Source organism: Gossypium hirsutum, chromosome A07 (genome assembly GCF_007990345.1).
Source record: "Gossypium hirsutum isolate 1008001.06 chromosome A07, Gossypium_hirsutum_v2.1, whole genome shotgun sequence".
Lineage (NCBI taxonomy): Eukaryota > Viridiplantae > Streptophyta > Magnoliopsida > Malvales > Malvaceae > Gossypium > Gossypium hirsutum.
In genome coordinates this window covers 60,005,706-60,023,536 of record NC_053430.1, presented here as the reverse complement: position 1 = coordinate 60,023,536, position 17,831 = coordinate 60,005,706, and positions in this window count along the sequence as shown.

Sequence of the window (17,831 nt, the reverse complement as noted above, 5' to 3'; positions counted from 1 at the left end):
CTGTTCTGACTTTAAAAATTCATAATAAATTGTAAAAAAATAATTAGAAGTCATTATTTATATGTAAAGATTCCTTGTTGAGTCTAGTTTTAATATAAAGAAACCTCATAGTCATTTAAATTATTTATAGAGATATATCTGATTCGTAATACACAGAGGTCGGAGCAGTCGAACCCTAAAACAGGGGAGAATTTAACTAATAAACTGTACTAATTGGCCTAACCAAAAATTCTAGAAAAAAATTAGTAAATATATATATGAGTCTAGATTTAGGGAAAATTTACGGATCTTGATTTCGAGTTTCGTAACTCAAGATATGATTTTTCTTGTAACTGTGATGCGGGTAGCTAGAAAGTTGTGAATGTAGAAACAAATGATTTGAAGTTCTTAATTTGATAAATTATGTTCGGTAACCCCTCAAGCTCGACTCCGGCGACGGTTTCGGGAGTGGGGGCATTACAAAAGTGATCCGTGAAAGTTTAAAAGCAGCATTAGATCGATAGAAATCAAATGCAGATTTGAAACGTAAAGAAATAGAATTTCATATCGGAGATAAAGTTTTCTTGAAAGTCTTACCGTGGAAGAAAATACTCAGATTTGGTCGTAAAGGGAAATTGAGTCTGAGATTCATTGGACCGTATGAGATTATAGAGTGTATCAAGCCGGTTGCTTACGGACTATTGTTGCCACCTGAGTTAGAAAAGATCCACAATGTATTCCATGTCTCGATGCTTCGTAGATATCGATCTAACCCTTCTCATGTGATTAGTCCGTCTGAGATCGTGATTAAGCCTAATATGACATACAAAGAAGAACTGATTCGCATTTTGGCTCGTGAGATTAAATAGTTGTAGAATAAGAAGATTCCGTTAGTTAAAGTATTGTGGCATAAACACTGAGTTGAGGAAGCAACGTGGGAGCCAGAAGATGCAATGGGAGAACGTTATCCAAACCTATTCATCGGTAAGATTTTCGGGGACGAAAATCCCTAAGGGGAAGAGTTGTAACAGCCTGACTTAGACCCTAATCGGAACGGTGGTTTTAGGACCACAAATCCGAGTCAGAAAAATATTTTAATTTTTTTTTTTGTGTTAGTTTTGTGTGAATTTATATCTGTGAAATTTTCACAATTTAATTTTGTCGTTTAGGTGTCCGATTAAATAAAAGGACTTAATCGCATAAAATGAAAATTTGGTGGTTAATTCAAAAAGGGCTGAATTGTACTTGGCTTTTAAGTGGAAGCCTTTAAGTTGCAAATTGCACATTACTAAGTGAGGTGGACTGTAGTGGCCCTGGCATAATGGTTTTATAATATGATAAATAAGGTTAAAAATGTAAAACATGTAGTAATAAGTTAGTATATATGTTATATTATATGATAACTTAAATAATCTTTTATTTCTTCATCACTTAGCCGAATATAAACAAAAGAAAAAGAATGAACAAGAGTTAGGGTTCGGCCAATCTTAAAGCTTAATCAAGGTATGAATTTAGTCTGGTTTTTGATAATTTCTACGTTTTTTAGATTGTTGCTTAGTAATATTCAAGACCCATGCTTTAATTTTTTATTTTGATGAATATTTTGAGTTGTGTCATTGTTGATAGCTTGTGATTTTTGTTGTTTGATGATGAAATATGAAAGATATGTTTTAGATTAACATGTTTTGTATTGGAGTTTTTGATGATTTTGAGTAATTAGGACTTAATTGCAAAAATAATACAAAAATAATAACTTGAGGGACTAAAATGTGAAATTAATGAAATATATGGGCTTTTATAGGTATGGGTACCATTCGGCCTAACATGGGTACTTTGAAATTTTGCGTATTTTGTGTTTTGTGCAATAGGGACTAAATTGTAAAAATTGTAAATGTCAGGGGTAAATGGTAATTTGTCCATTTACGTGTTGTTGGAATAAATTGAATGAAAATATGTATGAATGAGCTTAATTTGAATATGTTTGGATTAAGAACCAAAGAAATTGGATTTGGATCGGGGGAAAACGAAAGTTGTGGACTAGTCGATCCGTACCGGTTTTTTGTTGTCCAAGGTAAGTTTATAAGCAAATAGACGTACTTAATTCTAATTAAATGTAATATATATAAGCTGAAATGAATTGTATGATTTATTACTTGTTAAAGCCGAATGTGAATAAGCTTGGTTACCATGCTTCCAAATTCGTTTCGACCGAGTTACGACGTCCGAAAGCCCCATATGAACCTTAGGAATAGTTAGGATACATATGTCATGACATAGGATTTTGATATATGTGTGCGAGTAAAACCATGGCATCGATATGTGATTTCGATATTTGTTTATGAGTAAGACCCTATCTGGAACAGTAGCATTGATAAGAGATTACATGTAAGACCACGTCTGGGATGTTGGCATTGTACGATATATGTGTGATTATCCGAGTGCCCTACCCAATTCCGAATGGTTCATCGTGCATGGATAAATTGTGAATAAATATGAAAAATGAGCTGAAAAATCATGTAATAATCTGTTATCTATGGAAACAAGGTAAGTAAGCTAATTTATGTATGTTACAAGTGATGTATGAATTTAATAAGGAATATGTACGAATATGATATGTGATCTTGGCTTGGAAGGTGAGTAACTTAAGTTTTATTAAAGAGATTTTTAACTATGTGTATATACATATATGTGTGATTGTGTATAATCGACTACATAGGAAATATATATGTAAAATGTCATATTATGGTTCTTGAGTTGATTCGAATGCATAAATATATGTTTGAATGTGTATTGACATTGTGGCTTGAAAGTTGAATAAATTTTGATTAAATAGTTTAGGTGAACATTCGGCCTAAGTAATTATGGTGTATAGAATGTATTATTTTATCTCCTTTGTAGATTTAAGATTAAGTATTGATAATGATATTATAATTTGGCAAGCTTAATCAATTTGAATATGTTATCAAGATGTTTATTTGCTTATGACTTACTAAGCTGTGGTAGCTTACTCTGTGTATTATGTTACTCTGTTTTATAGATTTTGAAGTCAAGCTACAAGCTCGGGGACTGTCAGCCAAGCTCATCATACTATCTACTATTTTGGTACCTTATTAGCTAAACTTAAATTATGGCATGTATAGGCTAGAATTTACCTTTGAAATGCTGAATGTTGGTTATGTATATAAGCCATGCGACATGGCTAAACTTTTATTTTTGAATTCGGTCATGGTGAGTATAAGTTATGTTTATTTTAGTTTTATAGTTATGTGCTGCGAAGGCATAATATTCGTGACAGGTACTAAATGCTTTGAAAATGATTAAGTTTGGTCTTATGTGTTCTTGGCTAGATTGTTAAATGAGATTGATTGTTGGTAAACTACTAATGGAAGCTTAGATGTGCATGTGGTGTTAGGTAGTAAATTCGGCTATAAAAGAATAAAAGCAGTATATGTATTTATTGAAATTGATAATTGGTATTAGAGATATGAAATGCGAAATAGTTAACTGTGATAGATAAATGTTTATTAGTTTGATTGATTCGGTTGTAAAGTGATATATGTTGCATGTGTTTCATGAATATTTGGTTGATTGTTTAATATGCATTCAATGCTAACTGTGATCATTATTTTAGGATAAGCTAATTATTATTCACATATGCATCATTAACATGTTCAGCCATGATATAATGTACTAAATATACATATGTGATTATATATTAATTTATGTAATAGGATTGTAAATTTAAACGTGTTTACCAAGAGTTTGCTTTTAAAGTTAGGTCATGTATGACATTATGGGCACAATATTTTGAGATGACCGAATGATGTCTTTTACTTAGTTATTTAATATGAAATTTTAAGCAGACTAATTTGCATACATGATAAGTGTACTTCTTGTTGGTATGTGCATGAAATGGTTAAAATTTACTAAGGCCAACTGCGTGTAATTTAATAACTGAAGTAGTTATATACAGACTTTAATAACTAATGTTTTAAATGATTTATATGGGAATGTATGAAAAATATATATATCACTTGGTTGTATCAGTTTGTAGTAAGGTGTAAAGCATCAATTTCAAATTAATTATTACTTAAGCCGTATATGTGGTAATTAAGATGTGCATTATGATTCATTAAATTGTAAGAATGTGTGTATGATTTTGGTGGCTGTGTGTATAATAACATGAGTGGGAATGGAAGCATGATAAACCATGTTGGTAATTGATACATGATACTCGTGCCAAGTTTTAAATATTTATAATGAATCGTTCTTGAAACTAACTATTATCACGATGAAGGCAAGTGTACCTATCGAACAGTAGTATAGCTTTAGCAAGACCGGATTATTGAACCCAATGGAACTAAAAGTACTAGTATCAACTTTCTTTTTATTATCCAGCCTAAAAAATAAAATGGTTTTGTTTATCTAACTAATTAATTAAACTAAGAAATCACAGAAAAGAAATTTGGGGAAAATACTTTTTGGAAAACTCGATTGATTAAGACAATACCTAAGGAAAAATCCACCTAGACTTCACTTGTTATTTGATTCTGAATCGAATGATTTATTCATTCAACTTATTCTGTAGAGATCCCTAAGTTATATTATTATCTCTCTCGACACTAACAACGTCTAACCCTAGATTGAATAATTGAAATCTCTTTCTAATTAACGTCCTAAGGTTGCATTAACTCGATCTATGGATCCCCTTATTAGGTTTCACCCTAATCCGGCAAAATCTTGTCACCCTATCTCTAGGTGCGCAATCAACTCTGCTTAATTATGATAAATTTACTCTTAGACAGGGTCTATTCCTCCTCTGAATAAGAGCTTAACTTGAATCAATATCCTGGAATATCAAAACAAGAATTAAGAACACATAATTAAGAACAAGTCAAATATTTATCATACAATCAGATAATAATAACAAGATTCATCTTAGGTTTCATTCCCCTTAGGTATTTAGGGTTTTAGTTCATACTAGTGAAAGAAAACATCTCAAAAGAATAAAAATATCAAAACATAAGAAAACCCAAAACTCCTGAGGGAATTTGAAGGGAGATCTTCAGTCTTGATGGTGAATCTGGCTTTTGAGATGGATCGATCAGCTTTTCTTGAGTAATTCCTTACTTCCTCCTGTGCGTCCCCCGTCTAATTGCCTCCTCAGGTGTTTAAATAGGCTTTGGAATGCCTAAGAGCCCTCAAAATTGGCCTTTTCCGAATTGGACTAAACTTGGGCTCGGTAGGGACACACCCATGTACGATTGCTTAAGGCCGTGGTCAAGGCTGTTAAATGGGCACTGGCATGTGATCTACCCATGTAAATCGTGCTTTGACCTTGCCAAAGGGACACGGCCGTGTGGTCTGCCCGTGTGAGGGAATCCAGGCCGTGTTGATTTCGTACGTTGGCCCATTTTCTTCCTTTTTGGCCCATTTCTCGTTCCTTTCACTCTCCTATGCTCACCTAAGTATAAAACATGATATTAAGGCATTAGGAGAATCGAATTCACCAATTTTAAGTAAAAATCATCCATAAAATGTGTTAAGCATGGGATAGAAATATGTATAAATTACGGTTTAACAAGTACCCTCACACTTAGGCATTTGCTTGTCCTCAAGCAAAATCCTCAACTCATAATCAAAATAAATTCTTCTCAACTTATAATTTCTATCGATAATATCTCAAAATAATCCATAGGTAATCATACATTGAAAATTCAACTGAAAGAACATGAAAGTTTCAAACATTCCAAGTTGAGCATTTCATTATGAAAACATAGGTGTCTCCCCTCATCTAAGTAATTACCTTTGATTCAAAATATCATAGAGTTTCACATCCTCACTAAAGATTCACTCAAATCACTTAAGGTGTTTAAGTACAATAAATGAAGCACTCAATAGTCAATAATGAAAAGTCATTACCATAGGCTTGCACGAAAATCAAATCTCCACCACTATAAATTGAGATGAAAAATCAATCAAAAGGTCTTTAAAGGGTTGTAACGTAGCTTTGGTTAGAGAGTGTGGTCACAAGCTGAATGAAAGGGTTATAATCGAGATTGAATTGAAAAAATTGCCTAACTAGTAAAATGACTAGTCATTAATTGCGTACAATAGAGCTTTTTCTCAGAATATGGAATTTAACTTCTTTAGCTCAGAAGATCACTACTACTAATATGTATACATGTATTTTTTTTTAAGAACAAGTCAAATTACAAAATAGAATAAAACATAGCTAAGCAACTATTCCAACTCAAATCTCGACAAAAATAGGGATCAAATTAATTTAGGGGATTTAAACAATAATAAGTTATGGGTTGATATTGACGGTAAATCAATGAATGGGTTGTTAGGCTCAAGGGGGTTCACTAAGGTTTAATTGTGAAGGTAGGCTTTTATGGAGTGAGTGGGTTAAACCTAAGTGCCTTTATCATTTTGACATATCAAATCAAATGGTGTGGTCCTAACATGCATAATCAAGCAAGTTCAAGAATAACAATTCAATACTAACGCACTCATAATGAAAGTGAGCATGAAAGAAATAACAGATGCTCTAAAGGCTCAATATCTCACAAAAGTTATGGCTTTTTTATGTTTAAACTTGTGACTTCATACTCAAAATAATACCTAAACTTGGGGAAACAACCTAAAAGTTTTTAATTCTTCAAAAATCAACTTATCATGCTTGATTCTCTAATGTCTTAAAGTTTAAACAATCAATGCATAAATGCCTATGTTTTAATTCAAGATATATCAATAAATGTTTTAATTCAAGATATATCAATAAACATTATAGACTAATTGGAATTCATTCTAATAATGATGTGAGAAGATCGCATGAGAATAAAACAAAATTTAGGGATTTTTCTGATATAAAAGACCCCCCACACTTAAGATGTACATTGCCCTCAATGTACAAAAGTAGATATATTGAAAAAGATAGATTTATAATCATAAGGTAGGGAGAGAAGTGAAACTTCCTGAATGATGAATGACTTCCTTGAATTGGAGTTTTGGAGAATAATTGACGTGAGAGTGGAGGAGGATACTCCGGTGGTGTTAGAGTTTCATTAGTCCATAAGTCCTGCGCCAAAAGAATATTATATCTGGTGGTAGCTATAGTTATGGTCGAACAGGACATTGCAGTCGTGGAGAACCTTTCCCGGTGGAGTTTTTAGTTCCTATGTGATGATGAGCTGAGGAGCTCTTTATAATTGTGACAGAATCAGGAACTTTTTAGGAAATATAAGGAAGCATAATTACTTGTAATGGAATAGCCGAAATTGATAATTGTAAAATAAAAATAAAAATTATAAAATCTAATAGAAATAAGCTTAAAGAAAAATAAAAAAGTAGTCTTAAAATAGAATAAAAATAAAAACATAAAATAATAAATAAAAGTTTTTAAACATCTTCATTGTTAGGTGATTTGCGAGGTGGGGGTGGCGATGAGATGTGGAAGTGCTGACAAATCTGCTGTAAAGTAGCATCACTGTTATCGAAGCACTGAAAACACTGTTGCTCGAATCGGGTAAGGCGCTCAAAGATGTCAGCGTATGAAGCCGCCGTATGAACTGGATGAGAGGGTGGTGGTGGCTGATACGGTAGGTCCTCATAAAGTGGAGGGACATCATCAGTAATGTCCTCAAGGTCTCCCTCCTCGGCTGATTGGGCGAGGCGATACTAAGGAGGGTGGGTTCCCCGGTGCTTCTCGATCATCCTCATACTAAGCATGCTCAAGATGCCTTGTGGGGACATCTTGCTAATAAGAGTAAGGGAGTATGATTGGGCTGTTGTGTTGAGGAGCCCGAAGTGTCGTGCCAGTCGAGCCACGTAAGGGCCAATAGAGACCCCCCTCCGATGTCGCTCCGTCTAGTGGAAAATGGCGAGAGTAATACAGTAGGCGAGGTCTAGTACATTCCCGTTTGCCATGTTCCATAGAAAGTAGGAGTCATGAGTGTTGACGACACCGGTGCTCTTTCGATGTCCTATCAAAATGTGTGCCAAGATGGCGTGTAGGTACCTCAATGAGGGAGAGAGAGTCGATGCCTTGGAGCGACTCGGGTCGTAGGTGGCTGAACCAAGGACCAAAGCATACCAACACTTCGAGGGAGAGTAGTGAATGTGGCGACGGAGAGTATCGAGGTTGTTCTCATCCATGAACTCCTCTATGTATAAGTCCAAAGCTATACCGAACTCAGGCACACTCAACTGGCGGACTAAACCGCTGAGATAGAACTGGACTGTTCCAGGATCATCAAAGTTGGTCATGACGTCTTGAACATGGAATGTCGAGCAAATTTCAAGTGTGAGCTCAACGAACGTTGGCTCGATGATCGCAAAGAAGAGGTTCCATGGATCGGTTGTCAGGAGTGCTCGTACATCGTTAGCCAACTGGACTTGTTCAAGCACTGTCCAGTCAATGCAGCGGCCCACACTTAAAGGTCAGGCCCATAGGATTTGGAATAGTTCCTCCTAATTGCCAGGTGGAAATCGGAGGTATGGGTGGTGAATTTCCGCGGTAGGGCCCGAGGAAGATGCCCCTTTTCACTTTTTCGAAGCGGGGATGGCAGTTTTCTTACCACGTGAGATTGACATGGTATGCCTGTAAGAAGAACAAAGAATATAACATAACTAACTAACTAAAGAAGTAGACATGAATATAGTTAAACTAACCAATCTAACCAACAATACTCAGCAGTTTAATCTAAATGATAGAAGTTCATATAGCAATTGACATAATAAAAGCATGATTATTTTCAACATGAAATGACTGAACCAGACTCTATGGGAACACACAAAAAAATGAATGTATCAGAAAGCATTGACTAAAATGGCAAAGAATAAATGTATAAGCATGACTATAGTGAGAACTATGAATATAAATAAAAAATCTGTCAAATAAAACCATAAAAACCATAAAATTAGTAAAAGAGATGAAGAAAATATACAGAAAAGAGTAAACAAACGCTAAAAAGATGAGAATGACTGTCGAAATTGGAGTTGGAGGTGGGCACGGGCGTGGCAGGGAAGCCGTGTGGATTTGCAGCGGCTAGGGTTAGGGATTTTGGGTGAAGAAAATGATGAATAGTGAAGGGTATTTATAGATTTTGGGACACACAGCCAGGGGGCACGCCTGTGTTCATCAATTTTTACCCGTGTGATTCGTGAATTTTGAATTTGGGCACATCTGACATTTTTCCCACGCCCGTATTCCTTGGGTGTGCAGGTGCACATGACCATGTCGCACGGTCATGTTTGTCTTCGTTCACTTCTCCCACGCCCGTTGTAGGCCCACGCTTGTGTATGTAGGCTGACGCCCGTGTTAATCTAACAGGTTCGACCATGAGTTCTAGACACGGGCGTGGCAAATGCCTGTGCTATTTTCTTAGGTTCAACCACAGTTCTAAGACACGGGTGTGCCGCATGCCCGTGTTGTTTTGGCAGGTTCGCCCATTGTCCTAAGCACGGCCGTGGTGACTTATCACATCTCGTGTTGGGGAAAATTTTGCCCTATTTTTACACGGCCTAAGGCACGCCCGTGTGCCTGGCCGTGTATGCTTTAGAAAGCCTGTATTCCATGAGTTGGTTAGTATGTTAGATGTTAAAACTAAAATTTAAAGAAATTAATATTGTTAGTGCTCAGATTGCCTCCTGAGAAGCGCTTATTTATAGTCTAAGCTCGACTTACCTCTCTGGTGTGTGATCATGGTGGTTCGAGGAGTTTGTTTCCTCATTCCTACTATGAATCCCATCAAAATAAGGTTTTAGGCGGGTATTGTTTACCTTAAAGGTGTCGAATTTGGGATGACTTACCTCGACTATACCAAATGGTAAAATGCTAAGTACCGTAAGTGGAATTTCTTCATTTGGTTTGGCAGTGTCACTGTGAGGATCTACGACATCTAATGAAACTTTATCTCCAATCTTAAGTTGATTTGGTGAGGTATTGAGCTTGTTCTAGCGTTGTTTTGGTTTATCATGTTTTCTCGGTTTAAATGTCAGCCATTCATCTAACTCCTCAATTCATAACCTTCGTTCTTCATAAGTAGATTCTTTGTTGTGGATTGAACATGGCTCAAATGTGTCCTTCAAACTTATTTCCTGCAAAATAGGTTGCACTGTATGATCAGTCTTAATAGAAAAATTTGTACAATCACCTTCAATTTTCGATGTGTTGCTCGGGTTGCGAACTTGAAGGTTGATTATTTTGTCTCCTACACAAAGTGTGAGTTCACATGTGCCAACATCAATAATTGTTCTAGCAGTTGGTAAAAAGGGCCTTCCCAAAATTAAAGGAACATTACTATCCTCTTCTATGTCTAAAATAACAAAATCCACTGGGAATATAAATTTGTCAATTTTAACGAGTACATCTTCAATGATACCCCTAGCAAATCTGACAGCTTTATCTGCTAATTGAATGCTCATCCTAGTTTGATTGGGTTTCCCTATACCTAGCTGCTTAAACAATTTGTAAGGCATAACATTGATACTAGCCCCTAGATCAGCCAACGCATTATTAACATCTAAACTACCAATTAAACAAGGAATCGTAAAACTCCCTGGATCTTTTAGTTTGTTGGGTAGCTTATTCTGAAGAATGGCTGAGCAAACCACATTCAGCTCGACATGCGACCTTTCATCCAACTTTCGTTTATTTGCTAAAAACTTCTTTAAAAATTTGACTGCTTTCGGCATCTGCGAAAGTGCTTCAATAAATGGTAGGTTAATATGTAGTATCTTTAAAAGTTTTAGGAATTTACCAAATTGTTCGTCTGAGCGGTCTTTCCTTGTCGCATTGGGGTACAGCACACGAGGTTTATATTCTGTACTTACCGATTTTTGTTCATTTTGGCCTACCTCATTTTTACCTTAATTTACCACTGGTTCTGGCCTTGGTTTTGCCACTAACCCTTCCTCATCATGAATGGCAATTGTGTTGACTTGCTCCCATGGGTCAGGTTCAGTGTTGCTTAGCAGGCTACCTTGTGGTCATTCAGAAATCAACTCGGCGAGCTGTCCAATCTGAGTTTTGAGCCCCTGGATTAATGCTTGTTGATTTTTGAGTGCCCTCTCAATATTCTGAAAATGAGTTTCTAACACCGAGATGAATTTGGTTAGCATCTTCTCAAGGTTCGGCTTTTTCTCCTGCTGGTATGGTGGTTGCTGAAAGCCTGGAGGGGGTGGTGGTTTCTGATTTCCTTGGCCTCCTCATGAAAATTTTGGGTGATTCCTCCAACCTGCATTGTAATAATTGCTATAAGGATTATCTTGAGATCGAGGATTATTACCCATGTAATTTAACTGCTCGTTCTCCATCTTGTGGCCATAAAGTGGGTATTCTGAATTGCTCGATCCACCTCCATTTGCTTCACACTGCATTACTAGGTGAACCTATGAAGAACTAAGAAAACAATCAATTTTATTATTCAAGAGTTCTACCTGATTAGAGAGCATGGTGATCGAATCGACGTTATAAATTCCAGCTATTTTCATTGGCTTTGTCCTCATGACTTGCCACTGATAGTTATTCAATGGCATCTCCTGTAACACCCTTTACCCGTATCCAAGGCCGGAACAGAGTACGAGACATTACCAGACTTAACAATACACATAGACGAAAACGGGGCCATAAAATTTCATTTAATTCAAAACTTTTCGAACACATGCATAACAAACAAAGCTAACTATATCATCACATCAAAACGTAGGACATGGCACAATTAATTAAACTTATAAACCATAATGGATAAGGACCACATCTCATGATCATATACGATAACTCAATGCAGACTGATACGTAAGGTCAAAATAATAATAAAAATACATATCACAATCCAACTTCCTATACATGCCACTCACTTGATATTTCTAATATTTGACATAATTTTCCCAAAAATGATAGTTTGATAGTGTGATTTTGCCTCCGACGATCTCCAACCCCGAGCCGACCTACCAATAATAAAGAACTGGAGAGGATGGGTAAGCTTTACGCTTAGTAAGTTCATATGAAAATAATAAGCAATTACTACCATGCTTTTCAAGATAAAACACTATAATTGTACAATTACACATATTCAGGTTAAGATGTGTTATCAAGTTACAGTTACTAAATCATTCATATCTGAAGCTACAAAACTCAAAATTTAGTTTTGTTAATTTTCCTTGAAACTAGATTAATATATATTTCTCCCATAAAATTTCCATAATTTTTGGTTTAGGCAATTAGTACAGTTTATTAGTTAAAGTCTCCCCTGTTTCAGAGTACGACTACTCTGACCTCTGTGCACTACAAACTAAATTTCTCCCTGTACAGAATTCCAACGACCATACAGTTTATTTCCCTTAAAAACAGACTCAATAAGGAATCCATCCATGTAAGGTATGACTCTTAATAATTTTTTTACTATTTATGGTGAATTTCTAAATTCAGAACAGGGAATCTCGAATTCATTCAGACCCTGTTTCACAAGAATTCAAATATCACACAATATAGAATTCTTTTGCTTCCCATGTTTCTTTCATGTGAAAATAGACTCATTAATATTTATTTTCATATATCATTTGCATTTTTATTCAACTTCCACAATTTTTATTGAATTTTCAAAGTCATGCAACTGCTGCTGTCCAACACTGTTTTACCACTTAATTCCACTTAATCCATTTTGTCTTATCGAAATTCACCCAATTATCGAGCACATTGCTCATAATTTTTCATAAAAATATACCTTCACTTATTCATCATATAATCATGTTCAGTTGTATTTTTACTTAATTGATTTTCCCGTTGAACTCTTCGGAATAATAACTGATACTCAATTGCCTGCACATATTTTCACACTTGTAGCCAAAGCTATCTGGTACGCATAGTAGCCTGCACATAGTACTACACATGCGACCAATTATCCGGTACACGTAGTAGCCTGCACTTAGTACTACACACGTGACCAATTATCCGATACACATAGTACCCTACACTTAGTACTACACACGTGACCTAACCATCTGATATACATAGTAGCCTACACTTAGTACTACACACGTGATCACAGTTTTCGGGTACGCATAGTAGCCTGCACTTAGTACTACACATGCGACCTCACAATAGATCATTCATATCGTTTTTATTCTGAAGGTTCAATTGGGAAATTCCTCACTTTTCAGCATTTTACTAAATTGTCCGTAATCAATTTAAATTCATAATTTACATCAAATAACCATTTGATAGGCAGCCACATTTCATATGATATCAAATATAATAACATAAAAAGAATCGATAGATTATTTATGTACGAATTTACTCGAAGTGTCAATCTCACTATCCATAGTACCAATTGTCCATTCATAGTATAATCAGACACAACTCAAATATCAAATCAGCTTTTAAGAATTTACATAGCATATATCACATATTTCATATATCACTTGTCATGTATCTTCATTTGCTTGCATTTCATGTAACATTCTTTCATGACATATTTCCACATCATAAACACCATTCCATCAACTTTTACACTATATTAAATCATAAAATATATGCAATAATAGTAAGAAATATCATTCAAACATAACATTGCATTATTATTATCATACGAACTTACCTCAATCCAGAAACAGCAATTTACCATTTTAGTCCATAACCTTGTATTTTCTCGATTTAAGCTCGAATCTCGATTTCCTTCATCTATAATATCACATTTAGCCTAATAATTAGTCACACTATTCATACGGGTCCAAAAATCATATTTTAAAAATTTTCATTTTGACCCCTAAACTTTTGCCCCAAGGTTAGGAAATTAAACTTCATCCTATTTTCTTGTGTTTTATGACATGCTGATCATTTTTCCCTTCTATGGCAACATCAAATTCTCACTCTAACATGTACTTATGACTATTAGGTATTTTTACCGATTAAGCCCTTTTGCTCGTTTTCACTTAAAACCGAGTAGCACAAGTTGTCTAACATAATTTAAAACCTCATATTCTATCATAAAACACCAAAATACACAAATTTCACCTATTGGTATTTTTCCAAATATGAACCCTAGGTTGAATTATTGCTAGCATAAGCTAAATCAAGTTATCGGGACTCCAAAAACGTAAAAATCATTAAAAACGAGGCTAGAACGGACTTACAATCGAGATTGTAAGCTTGGAAACCCTATCCATGGAGTATCCCTTGGTATACACGTCCATGGTGAAGAAGATGAGCAAAATTGGCTTTTAATTTTGTATTTTAATTCATTTTACCCCCAAATGACCAAAATGCCCTTACTACTAAACTTTCCAAAAATTCCATTCATGTCCAATATTTGTCCATAAACTTTGAAATTGGTCAAATTTCTATTTAAGACCTCCTAATTAATATTTCAAAGCAATTTCATACTAGAAACTTCTAGAATGCAAGTTTTGCAACTTATTCAATTTAGTCCCTAACTTCAAATTAAGCACTTTATGCATAGAATTTCTTCATGAAATTTTCACACAATCATGTAATCATATCATGGACCTCAAAATAATCATAAAATAATTATTTTTATCTTGAATTTGTGGTCACGAAACCACTATTCCGATTAGGCCCTAATTCGGGATATTACAATTCTCCCCTTTAGGGATTTTCGTCCCCGAAAATCTTACCGGAAAAGTGGTCTTCACTTAAATTCCTCAATTTCATATTCAGTGTTGAAGAACTTTCACTCAGGCGGTTCCTCCACTATATCTCTTTAATTTCTCATATATTCTGAAATTCATTATCAGAAGTCGATCCTCACTGTACTCTTTTAGTTTGCTACTCACTATCACATTTTCCTCTTTCCGCTACGGAAATAATTTTGATATAACCTCGAAAATAATCCTTTCTTCTAGTTACAAAACAATTCATCATGCCATCCTTTACTATTCACTCATTACGTTAATCAAAACCGTCTCAATTACATTAGCTCAAGTACCAAAATATCTCAATTGAATACATTAACTATAATTGACTAACTTGAGAGAAGTAATCCACCATACCGATTGAAACTCGCACTTTTTTCACTTATACCTTTACTGTTGTCAAACCTTACACAAAAATTAGAAAAATCCCAATACTGAAATCACCACATCACCCAAATCAAATTAGAAGTATAGTCATACTTGACATGATTATCACGAGCTGAAGAATGCACTCCGAACATGAGTCATAATTGACAAATTACAGAATAAAGATAATAAGAAAACCGAATAAAGAAATCCAAGATAGAAAAACCCAGAATAAAGAAACCCAGAGTAAAGAAACCTAAGATACGATATTATGCCGGAAAATCGAAAACCAAACTCATAGGAAAATATAGAAGATCCCGATAATTCCTCAAAGAAAAGAAATCCAGTAGAAAACATCATTTAATCTCACTAGAATCAAATACAACAAGAACAATGTATCTTCCCATATATATACATATCAAATGGAGTATCAAGTAGAAGAAACAGAATCATAGTATCATACATATTCTCTCACCAATTTTTTTATCAGGCAGAATATAATGGAATGCCCGAAGGAATAGAGTAATACAAATTATAAACCAGTCAGGCTACCAATGTTTTCGTCTAACATCAGGATTAGAAAACATCCCCATATAACAAAAATTTCTTCAAAAGATCAATAACCATAGAAATATTTCTGGGAATGGATAAACACATAGAACATCTTAGAAGAAACTACTAAAATTTGTCTAGCCGTAACTGTCACACTCAGATATTACACATTTCAGATATCATTTCCCCAACTATTTCTGCCATCACAAATTTCATATTACATTTCACTAAAGAAGACTAGTTCTGAATAAATTTTTATTTGCACTTTTCTCGACCTTGTACCTTAGTAATTCGATTTATCAAAATAAATTTCTTCTCTAACTGGAACAGTGCATAACTCCAATAATCCTTATGCCAATCTGATACTTTTCTAGCTTTGACTTTACTTATCAATTCATTCTTCAATCTCTAATCATATTTATAATAATTCTAGCACTGAACTCTTTGGTTTCATAACTGGAAACTTTTCAGTATAAATCTCATGGAATTCTATTATAAAACACCACTTTGGTAAGGGGAAAGGGGTCTTAGGGCCTCTGATTCAACTCTCATATACATATACATGTAACACAGTTTTCTTCATAGCAATCATATCTCAATCATGTTATTCATTTCGAGTAACTAACATTCATATTGATTTAATGCTCACTTTCCAGTTATCTCATTTAGTCAAGTATAATTATGCATGCATCCTATGTTTTTTGGATAGCTTGACTTATCCATTCATTTACTCGAACAAATCATACTCATGACATCATATAACGGTTAAACAAACATAGATATTTTCATCACAATCGCAACTTTCATTTCGTGCATCATCATATACATATCATTACAATCACATAATTCAGTCCAAACAATTTAACATAGATAAATTCATTTCATTATAATCATTTATCTCATAAAAAAATTTCATTGACATTCATCAACATTCAACGTTCTATCAAAGCAATGACATTTTCATTCATATCATGATATTAGGAACTTTTACTCATACTTCTATGAATTTCTATTTATCTCGTTCATCTTATCAAGTAAGCCAAGTACACTACATCATATGAGCATCAAGCAAGTATGGATATTTATCACAACATGACATTTCATCTCACGTGTTATCACTTATATATATATCATAAATTTTTATTAATACTTTTCTAAATTGAGACTCGTCATAATCGTAATTTTAATCAAACACCTTCAAATCACATTGAACATGGTCAATGCAGCTCGATTGGAGAGTACCTCTGTCTAAGCAAGACGGTGCTCATACACGTCGGAAGACATCACACTATCATGGATCAATGGCATGTATAGCTGGACTTTTACACATGCTAGGTTAGTCCGAGAACCGACTAAGCCATAGCTCTGATACCACTAAATGTAACACCCCTTACCCGTATCTAAGGCCGGAACAGAGTACGAGGCATTCCCAGACTTAACAATACACATAGACGAAAACGGGGCCATAAAATTTCATTTAATTCAAAACTTTTCGAACACATGCATAACAAACAAAGCTAACTATATCATCACATCAAAACGTAGGACATGGCACGATTAATTAAACTTATAAACCATAATGGATAAAGACCACATCTCATGATCATATACGATAACTCAATGCAGACTGATATGTAAGGTCAAAATCATAATAAAAATACATATCACAAACCAACTTCCTATACATGCCACTCACTTGATATTTCTAATATTTGAATTAATTTTCCCAAAAATGATAGTTTGGTAGTGTGATTTTGCCTCCGACGATCTCCAACCCCGAGCCGACCTGCCAATACTAAAGAAATGGAGAGGATGGGTAAGCTTTACGCTTAGTAAGTTCATATGAAAATAATAAGCAATTACTACCATGCTTTTCAAGATAAAACACTATAATTGTACAATTACACATATTCAGGTTAAGATGTGTTATCGAGTTACATTTACTAAATCATTCATATCTGAAGCTAAAAAACTCCAAATTTAGTTTCGTTAATTTTCCTTGAAACTAGATTCATATATATTTCTCCCATAAAATTTCCAGAATTTTTGGTTTATTCAATTAGTACAGTTTATTAGTTAAAGTCTCCCCTGTTTCAGAGTACGACTACTCTGACCTCTGTGCACTACGAACCAAATTTCTCCCTGTACAGAATTCCAACGACCATGCAGTTTGTTTCCCTTAAAAACAGACTCAATAAGGAATCCATCCATGTAAGGTATGACTCTTAATAATTTTTTTACTATTTATGGTGAATTTATAAATTCAGAACAGGGAA